At 30.1% G+C, this 11,090-nt stretch overlaps 1 long non-coding RNA gene and 1 pseudogene across 1 annotated transcript; both read right to left on the reverse strand.

The window, feature by feature from the left end:
• Positions 1 to 4,172: 4,172 nt before the first annotated feature.
• LOC129299929 (uncharacterized) lies at positions 4,173 to 6,818 on the reverse strand (annotated as a pseudogene).
• Positions 6,819 to 9,743: 2,925 nt separating this feature from the next.
• Positions 9,744 to 10,808, reverse strand: LOC129299930 (uncharacterized). Its single transcript, XR_008590664.1, has 2 exons — positions 10,206 to 10,808; positions 9,744 to 10,024 (listed from the first exon to the last, which is right to left on the reverse strand). It is a non-coding gene; the product is annotated as an uncharacterized LOC129299930 (long non-coding RNA).
• Between the last annotated feature and the right edge of the window lie 282 nt (positions 10,809 to 11,090).

Genomic DNA, 11,090 nt, shown 5'->3' on the forward strand with positions numbered 1-11,090 from the left:
CTTGTGGCTGATCCTTCGATGGAGATTAGACAGCAATACAGACGAGGGAGGAATTCTTGGGACATAAGAACAAGAAAACACCCTTAGTTTACAGATAGCAAGCTGGTCTCATCAGTAGAAGTGCTTTGTATATCTTTCATTTCCCCAATTGATCACAAATGCAATCATCCTTAGCACATTGCTCTATTGGAATCATCTACTCATCATAACATTTATTCATCAGACTATGGGTGTCCAAGCATCGAATCGAATCTTTTTTCATCTGAATCAAATTTTCATTTTCGAATATAATTAGGTAATATAGGAATCTGCACAAGTTCATCATTCCTAGAAAGATGACGAATTAAAACTAGGACGGTGATTAACATGTGTAGAAGACAAAAAGACAAAAGCTTACCCCTCCCCGGGGGAAAAAAGCAGCAACAACGGAACACACTCTAACCCACAGATTCGATGGAGGCACGTTGCATATTCAATTCAGTTGACCCTATACGTATATAAATATATCCTCGTAAACTGGGGCAATAAGCGAAGGTGGTAGAGAAACAAGACGAGAAAGACGGGAGGGGTGACATGATGAACAAGGTAAGGTATGAGTAAAAGTCAAAAAAATCAATTCCTCTTAACACAACAAAAGGATAATATGTGAATTAAATATGCACGGGAGATTTGTTTATCAACTTTTTGTGCGACACTAAGATATATTCGATTCAATTCATCGGACAGCGATTGACACGAATAAGATCGATCACTAGCAAACGACGGTGACTTGCACTTTTAATTTTGATGTAATCAAGAGTGTGAGCATCCAAGGGAATCCATGGTGAGGTACAGCAGGTCAAGCAAATCACGGCGCGCCAAGTTCCAGATGTATGGATAGTACTGAAAAGAAATGATGGACGTGGCTAATTATGATCAGAATTCTGATTATCACCCCCTGCAAGCCTTAACTCTAAGAAAAGCCCTTGATAAACAGAGTGATCCATCAGCTTCTTCCTGCTTCCACTACTAAAAAAAACAAAATTAGTAACAGATAAATTTATAACTAATAAGCAAAATTCATTGCTGATTTTAGATTTAGTGTGTGTTTGGATAGGGGAAAAAATTAATTTTCCAAAACTGATTTTTTCAGTAAATTAATCAAATGGTCAGAAAAGGATGAAAATCAATTTTGACCCGTGTTTTCCCATAAGCTACTTCGATCAGCTTTTCGATAGACGTTTGTTAAAAATGTTGGGGAAAATTACAAAAATAGACTCAGGAAAAAATTACAAAAAAAGCACATAATTTAATAAAAATAAAATTAAACTATCTTCTTTTTTTTTAATAAAATTTAAATTTTGTATATTAAAAAAATTAATATTTTATATTTAAAAATTAAATTATATAATAATTTATATAGCTAAAAATTAATTTTGATTAAATTATTCAAATATCTTCAATTTTGTTAAAATTAATTTTAGAAAAATAGTATCCAAACAGATTACATTATAACATAATCAATTATAATTAAAATCTATCACTTAATCAATTATTTTTATAATCTATTATACCCAACTGAAATCCAAACAGACCCTTAGTGACGGATTGTTGGTTACTAATTTTCATTACAAAATAGATTCATTAATTTAGTGACCAAAATGCATCTATCACTAATTTAATGATGGAAAGTTTCTATCACTAATTAATAAAATTTCGTTACTAATTTATTTTATAACTAGTTTTTTTTACAGGTTCAATTACTACTATATCACTTCCTATACCACCGCACATATCACTCGCTACCTGTCATATCATCATCACTTGAACCTTTATGCTATGTCATTGTCATGTCAACACTCTATGTTAATTCTCTTTCAATGTGACATTAAATTTTTTGAACTCAAAGACTTTTATCTTTTCGTGCCTTTTGCCAATATGATTGTGATTACTTTTCATTATTAATATACAAAATTTAATATATATTATTTAGTTGAAATCATATATTTAACATAAATGAATTTTTATATATTTAATATAGTATTATTTAAATATGTTGATAATATATTATCATACACACATATTAACATATAAATATATAATTCAATATTTATTATTAGTTAATAACTATATTATTTAATACAAAATAATATATATTTTGAAAATAAATATTTTTATATATCATTTTATACTATTTATGTTATAATTAAAATATTTTCATATGGTAATAATTTTATTTTATATTAAAATACATAATAAGAGAATTTTTTTATTTTTTTATATATTTACCTTGTATATTTTACTTATAATAAGAGAAACTTATCTGTGTAATTATTTAATTTGGTAATTTTGAAGATTTTTTTAATGTAACCTCTAAAATATTTGATCTTATTTACTAATTTTTTAATTAAAAATATTTTTCACTAATAAAAAATTTAATGATGGATTTAAATTAATCGTTAAATTTATAAAATTTAATCAAAATGTGATGACATTCTATATCTGTCACTAATTTATGTAATTAGTAATATTTTTTGGTCCATTACAAATTTTGGTCACTAATACCTATACTAAATGTTTATCATTAATTTTAATTTTTCTAGTAATGTTTTTGGCTTTTAAAACTGTCAATTGGGATTAGGGAGAAATGACATATAAGTGCAGAGAATCGATTTAATTTCAATATAAGTGCCGAAAGATTCTAAAACACTACACAATGCAAACTGATCGATCGAATCGCATTCCTGTGGGCCATTTACGAGACACGCCGGGAAAAGCGGAGAGCTCAGGCTCGGATCATAAGATATATTTAATGCTAGTTGCAGTTCAAATCTGAATCAATGTAAGTTCGTCTTAAAAAATAAACACACATCACGAGAATGACCTATAATAATTATACAGACAAGTAACAGACATGGCCAAACCAAATTCAGCTTTTGGGTTGCATTTATTATATTAAAATATAATATTTTTTCATCTTAAATTATAAAATATTTTTTAAAAAAATTTAATATTTTAAAATAATGAAATATAAAATACTTTAATAAAAATAAAATTTTATTAATAATTTTTTTTAATATTATTATTTTATATATTCTCTCTTTTCAATATTATTTTATCAATTGAGTATTAAATGAAGGGTATTTTTAAAAGTTATTTTTTTTCTTGAAAAAATAAGATTATAAAATATATTTAATGAACTTAATTGATATATAATATTTCATTTAAAAATATTTTATAATTTAAAATAGAAGGAGTACTATTTAAAAAGTTTAAAAAAACTTTTTAAAATAGTTAAAAATGACCTTTTGTACCTAATACCCCAAGAAAATGTGTCATTCCTCAACAATATTTAATGATGCAAATATACCCAAACCCCCCATTATGAAATTAAACACATTTACATTGATAAATAATCATATGCAAGGCATAAAAGTTTTAAAATAGGAAAACTTATTTTTTATATTTTTATTTTCTTTTTTATTAATATTAATGTTTTTGCATTTCAAGTTTTTTTCCCTTTGAGCCAGATTCTATAAATTTTATAAACTAAATTCTTCATAATATATATTCAATTTACTCAACTAAAAAAAATGACCGAGCTTAATAAATTTAGTCAAGCTTGCATCCAATTTGAATTTATAAATTAATTAACACAATTTTATGAGTTAAAAATATAAAAATATTAAATTTAAATAGTCAACTCGAGAGTTTGATGATTATAACAATATTAGATTATGGGCTCCTTTGTTTCAATTTATTTTATAAAAAAAATATTGATTTTTTTAAAATCTATTATGTGACTTTATATAACGTTTGTTTGCATTTTTAAAATAATCAAAATATGAAAAAAATATTCTGATTATTTTTATAAACTACTTTTAGTATTCTGAAAAATAATCCAATACAGTAAATGAAAAAAAAATATCTTAAAAAGATAAGATATGTGAAATATTATAGCAACACACAACGAATCTGCTGATGTTGAACGTTTCAAGGCGAAGCAACATACAGATACAAGGGACGCGCGGCGTGTTGGGTTTAACAAAAAGAAAAGCTGTATCAGTTATAACCATTTATCAATCAGTTATGACCATTTATCAATGTCTCTGCCGCCAATGTTCTTTAGATTAGCATGGAAACTTTATTCTTCTTATGAAGTCATGCCTTCAATTTGAGTAGGAAATCAACTCTGGTCGTAAATGTGGAGTCATCAATTAACATCCCACATTCACACAACAAAGGCTAGCACCCAAATGCTTTCTACAATCATCTCACATGGTATTTTGCTTTCCATATACTATACAGGACAATTAACGTGAAAGAGGTGAGCAATGAAAAAATCAAATTGCTAATAAGAGACGCAAGCATGACCTATTAAGGACTCTGCTAAAAAATTCTATGGATCATCCCATGGAATTGCTGTAAGATTTACGTTCCAAGAGGAGGGGAAATCTCAATCCATATTCTTTTATTTGGAGGCTACAGGGCTTCTCTGTGTATAACAGGTGGAGTTGGTGGGCTCATTTCTCCATCTCGACCTCTTTCAAGACTCCTCCCTTACAGTAGATAATGGCTTGTCTGGACTATAATATCCCTCTGGGATACCAATTAGAGCAAGAGGCCTAGATGTTCCGACATTGGAAGGAGAGAAGTTGATTCCCGCAGGAGAAATTGCATCTTCACGAGGCAAAGGCGAAATCGGTGGTTTGACACTAATATCATCTGGCTTCCCGTAGAATTTATCTTCTACAACATCATAGGAGTTCCAGTACGTGCTTCTTGAGCAAGAGAGCACCAGCAGCAGCACAGCCAAAGTGCGCAATCAGAAACTGAGGGTTTACCAAAGCAGAAGTCATAAGCAGGCAAATTGAACCTCTTTCTCATTTGGATCCTCCAAAATCCACCATACAATAAACCAAATATACACAGAACAATTCCAGTACCGATCATAGCCTGTCTCACACTATCATCATCGATATTAACAGCAGCCAAGATAAAAATCCAGAAGGGAGCCATGCAGAATAGAACAAAAGTGGCAATATGGACGTACATGTTTCCAAAGCCAAGCCTCTCCATGTTCCACCCAAACACACAGAAAGTACAGAAAAGTGAGAGATATGCTAGAGAAATGTCGTCCCAAATATCCATTATTCCTCCACTCCACTGTGGTCTATTCTCAATTACCAATCGTTCACCTCTTGAAGCAAATGAGTATTTCTTCGTAAATGATTTCACTCTCAGCTGCTCAAGGTTAACCTGCGCTTCTTCATCTATCTCAGAATTGTAGTCCTTATCGAGAGGGCTAAGAATGGTGTACAGACCAGCAATTGCAGGAGCACCAATGGCGAAAGATATGCATATTCCAACTCCAACAGCAGGTCGCTCAGATCTTTGTACCCCAAGTTTAGGCCACAAAGTGCATATTGGGCAAAACAGTTCACATGAAGAAGAATGACCACCACCATCATGTGTGCCCACTCATGGGGCTTATATGTCCCATTCTTGCAGTAGACCTTTCTGAGTCTGGAGATATCCTTCGGTTTCCATCTGCACAGAAGTACAAGGTGATAAAATCTCTTGGGATGCTGATACAAACACATAAGCGTAAACAATGCATTGAGTATCTGGTTGTTTACTTCAAACCAAGCGTTCCTCTGAGACTTATTTGGTAGCACGCCATTCAACATTCCAGTCATGACTAGGAAGAGAATGGCCCCTGAAACAGCAACACAGGTAATCCACACAAAAAGGGCCATGTTCATTGGGTCTCTGATCCACTCTTGGCACTTCTTTTTGAGTGAATCCCAATCAAGTTTTTGAGCAAAAATGCCAGTAAATCGTTCTCTAAAGCCATGTGAACTAGAAGAAGGCACAGACTGTGAAATTTGGTCCCTGGCAGAAGCAAGCCGCTTGAATTTGGCAGAGGCTGAACCAAATTTAAGGAATTTTATCCTATCAAGCAAAGCACTCGAGGTGGCATGAATTTTTTTTGGGGTATTTTCACTGTTTATAAGCGTCTTTCGAGATGTTGAGAGTTCAGTTGAAGTTAAATCCTTCAACTTACTTTCATTAGATTCCTGGATCTCATCTTTAAGGTTCCCGTTATCAACTGAAACCATTCTGATATGAAGTTTGAGCTTTCTCCGTCAGAACCAAAAGGTCCAAAACTATGTCATCAAGGATTCAGGTTTGGCATTAATCCTGAAAGGGAAAAAAGAACAACCACATCTAAGTATTCTAATTCATCACAGAAATTGCAAGAATTCATCACGATGAAGATAGGAAGGACTTTGATCGCAGTATAACAGAATCAAAGAAGATAACCGAGCAAATTAGAAACTCGAACAGAAACTTCATCAATAGAAGAAGAGCCAGCAAACATTAAATAACATATTTGATTGAAGTTCACGGTTTACAGGCCAGGTATTGGATGGTAGCTCAAAGCCCAGAATCAGATCATGGTATTACCAATAGCCACACCTCACAGGTTAGTTTCAAGAAATAAAGTAGAAAGGAAAAACATCCACAGTTTTCAACATCACTGCAATTACAATAAGACCACCCATCAAAAAGAAAACCTAAAACCATAAATTGAAAATTTTCAAGAGATGAGCTAATATATAAGATCAAACGGATTTATGAAGATGCAGAAGTTCACATGAAAGAAAAGAAGAAAGCTAACGACGTACCTATAAACCGGCTCAATAATCAGCATACAGAGGAAGGCCTTGAATCTGAAAGTTATATTTGAATAAATGCAGAGAACAGAAGGAATTAGTATAAGAAATTGAATCTAAACTACTGCCCAGATCCAAAAAAAAATTACGAATAAACAGAAGAAGAATAGAATAGCCCTCTTACAGGTAGTAACGGGTCAAACCGGAGTGGCCGGTTGCTATCCAGACGACAAGTGAGACTATCGGCTGCCCCTTGCCAAATAAAACGTCACACTAGCTGGGGCAACGGAAAGCATTAAAACTATCGTTTAGCAATTGCTGAAGGACCTTCAACTTATTCAGCTGCTGGTTTACCTACGCTTACGCTTGAATGGAGAAAAAGTTGTAAGGAAAAAAAAATGATAAAAGAAGAAATAATTATCTTTTCTCCTGTTAAATGGATAGAAGAAAAAAAAAATCATAATTATTATAAGATTTCACATTAAAATATATCATGTTTTATATAATAATCTTCGTAAAACTAAATTAATAGCCAAAATTATAACAAATTAATTTAAAATAAAATTAGATGTTAAAAAATATAATTTCATATTCTTATATTTTAAAATCAAATAATTTCCAGAAAATTACATTAAATTAAATCACAATCACCAAACAATTAAAAAACACTCACTTATTGTTAAAAAATCCTTGAAATTACACATAAATTAAACCAACCAATGGAACTCCTTCAAATGGCCTGACCAATCACATCATATATTGGCGATCCTTCAAGGCAATTTGGAGCCAAAGGCATTGATTTCTTGTTGGATGATGGATAGGATGGATTGAAGAGGATAGAAAAAAGAAAGAAGAGGGGGGGCCACAGCAAGAATGGATACCGTGGCAATGCGAGAGAGAGAAAAGAGTGGAGGAGAGGGTGGAGGAGAGGGGGCGATGAGAAAGAGGAGAAATGATGGTGAGAAAATAGGCCTTGCACTTTCTTTTTTCCTCCACTTTTTTCTTCTCATTTTTATTCCTCAACCAAACAAAATTTTTTTATTTTTCTCCCATTTTCTTTCCATTCAAATAAAACAAGAGTTTTTTTATTAAGCTTATGATTCTTTTTATTCTTCTATTAAGCTTATGATTTTAGCGCACAGTAATACGTAATATTGTTCCCGGATAAAGGGGTTAAAAAGTAAGTCCACAAGAAAGCCAAAGTAACTCATGCGAAACAATTCTTATACAATCAGAGAACAGAAAGAAAACAATTGGTAAAAAGATGGGTTAAAGAACTAATCTATTTCTGAAATATTTTTTGGTCGCAGGCATGATTAGTATTTTTGGGACAATATCATCCTAATATTTTTTTTAAATGTTAGAATATTACCCACAGCTAATGTTTGACCTTGTTGACTGTTGATTTATGCTCCTAAATATTTTTTTATTAAAATCAATCATGTTCGAGATAAAATTAAATACTAAACATAGCATATCTTTTAATAAAAATTTTAACTTTAATTAATCATATGACGAGGACTAATCCTTTAGACTCAATTTTCAATTGATAAGGTAATTTTTATTCTCTTCTTCTTCTTTCTTTCTTTCAACCTTCTTTATAATAACAAGCATACCTGCTTGCTTTGGGCTCACATGAGCCATTAATTTCACCTTATTATGATTTTTGCTATTAGTTTTAAATTTATTTTTTCAATATTTTTTAAACTGTTATTAAAATAAAAATATAAAATAGGTTTTTTGCCTAAATATAAAATACTTTAATAGATGAGAATTAGACATCAAGACTTAAGCTTTTTATATTCATTTTACATTTATCAAAATAAATATTTATAAAATTATAAAAAATATTAAACATATTCATTATCAATCTGCTAGAGATTATATAATTTAATATTAAAATTTTATATAATTTTATCAATTAATTATTCAGTATATTCTATATTAATTTGAGTGTAAAATTAATATTAAATTTTTATAATTCTTATAAATTTTTATTTGAATAATACAATACAATATTAAAAATATTAAAAATTAATCAGTAAAATACATTGACCTTCCTTCTAATTTATCTAATTATAGATACATCCTTTCTATTTTTAAAACCGATATTCTCAGAATCAATAGTTTCAAAATACAAACCCCCATTCGATTTTCAAGAATTCATACTTATCCATCCAAGTATTATTGAATCATTAAGGTATAGATATGAAAGCAAAATATCCTTTTGAAAGTATATCTAAAAAGCATTTAAAATAGCAAAAAAATTAGAGCGCTTATGTTTTAAAATTATATTCATATTTGAAACTTGAATTAATTTTAAAATTTTTATTTAGTAATTTTTTAACAAAAATATAAATATAAAAATTTTTTAAAAGAATCTTTCAAACATGGAGAGAAAAAAATATACTGAAGGAAACCAGGGAGGTATAAGAATTAGTCATAGAATTTATTTAATTAAACACAATAGTTTAAATATTTATTTTGCATAATTATTTAAAATTCTTAAAGGAGGGGGAGAGAGAGAATATAAAAGGAGTTATAAGGGGAAATAAGAAGGGAAAATTTTTTAACATAATTAAAAATAAAAAATTATCTTATAATATTTAATGAAATATCGTAAAAAATGATAAGAAAATATTTGAAAAATATATAAATGATAATTTAATCTCCTTAAAATATCATAATTTTTTTAAAATTTTAAAACTTTTCTGTGTATTAATAAATTATATAAATATAAAAATCTTATTCTTGTGAAAATAAATAATTATAAATTTTATTTAAATATTTATAATTTTTTATATTATAATAAGGTTAACAAATAAAAAAATTTAACATGTAAAATTATAATTTATTAGGTATTATTATAAATATAAAAAAAATTATAAATATTTAATAAAAACTTGTTAATCATTATTTTTAAAAAGATAATTTAATAATTTATATATATTATTATAATAAAAAATTATGATATTTTAAGAGATAAAAATTATTATTTATATATTTTATAAAAATTTATTATTATTTTTTTAAATCTTATGTATGAAAAGTTAAACTAAAATATAAGTTTTAAAAATAGAGAGAAACAGAGGGGAATTCATTCCAATTTACTCAATATTAATTTAAAATGAACGGTACATATTTTAAGATAAAATGAAGGATAGATCAGCCCGAGAAACCGACGAGTACCCTTTGATGAGGTCGGAAGGTGGGCACGCCATTTGACTTCCTGCATCATCTTCCGCGACGACAATCGTTCTCCTCCACTTGTTGTACCCGTCGTCCAAGAAAGATCGAAGATCATTGTGTACAAATCGACAACTATTGAGCGCGCATGACAATAAACTCAGATCCCTAAGCCATCACTGCAAATCAATCCAGAGCACGAAGGGGAAAAAATAAAATAAAATTTTAAGATAAACACCCATTGCAAGAGCATGTATCTAATTGACCCAAATCCTTCCACGACCAGAGCATGTTAGAGAAGAACCATCTAGCAACAGTAGCATCGAAGCGCAAGACAGGTATCGAGGGAGAAGAAATTACCTTAATGTACTTCACTTCTCGGAGCTGATTCTTCCTCTGCCTCCTTCAATTCAATCTCTTCCAGTTTTCACAAGGAACATACTCTCCGATTCTCGGCACCATCTTCTTTTCCCCCCACGCCCTTATCTTCTCCTTCTCGATTCTCAGGTCTGAACGAACGGTGCTTCCTTAGCAGAGTGAACCCACCCTGTTTCAGAACTATTTGGGGAAGCGATGGTTTCTGTTGAAGTGGGTTTTCGAGAGAGGAAGAAATCACTGCTAAATAGCGGAAGTTTGAAAGAAGGGAGGAGCCTCCAGTTGAAGCCCTGTTCAAGCGCTCGTGCGATTCGACGGGGCCCCTCTTGTTGTTAACGCAGGTTTGCGAGATCGGAACTCTGGTACAAGGTCAAGTGGTCCATCGACTGCTCAAAAGTATAGTGTGCACAATCTGAATCTGGATTATGGGATAAACCTGTAACAAGCAAAGAAGCAACGAGCAGGCAAGAAAGTAGAAAACGGATGCGCGTGTCTAACGCGCAACGGCTTTCGCGCTAGAGAGGGGACTCGGTTTCGCTCCGCCCACCCTCCCTGAGTCTTCTATTTTTTAGATAAATAGTCCAGGCTTATTTTTTAAGAGTTTAGGTTAAATGTTTTAATTTTATATTTATATTATAAAAAAATTTATTAAATGTGATGAACTATCTAATTTGATACAAGTGGTTCAAATTTTAATTAATTTTTTATAATTTTTATAAATCTCCATATATATCTTAAAAAGTTTAAATTTAATTTTTTTAACTTGGATTTTTTTTAAAAAATATTTTTTTAAAAATTACATGTTATAATATTATCTTTATTTTCAAATTTTACTATCATAATATTATAAAAAAAATTGATATTAAGTTT

Source organism: Prosopis cineraria, unplaced genomic scaffold (genome assembly GCF_029017545.1).
Source record: "Prosopis cineraria cultivar Desert tree isolate PC_DT_omini unplaced genomic scaffold, ASM2901754v1 PC1352, whole genome shotgun sequence".
In the NCBI taxonomy this organism is placed as follows: domain Eukaryota; kingdom Viridiplantae; phylum Streptophyta; class Magnoliopsida; order Fabales; family Fabaceae; genus Prosopis; species Prosopis cineraria.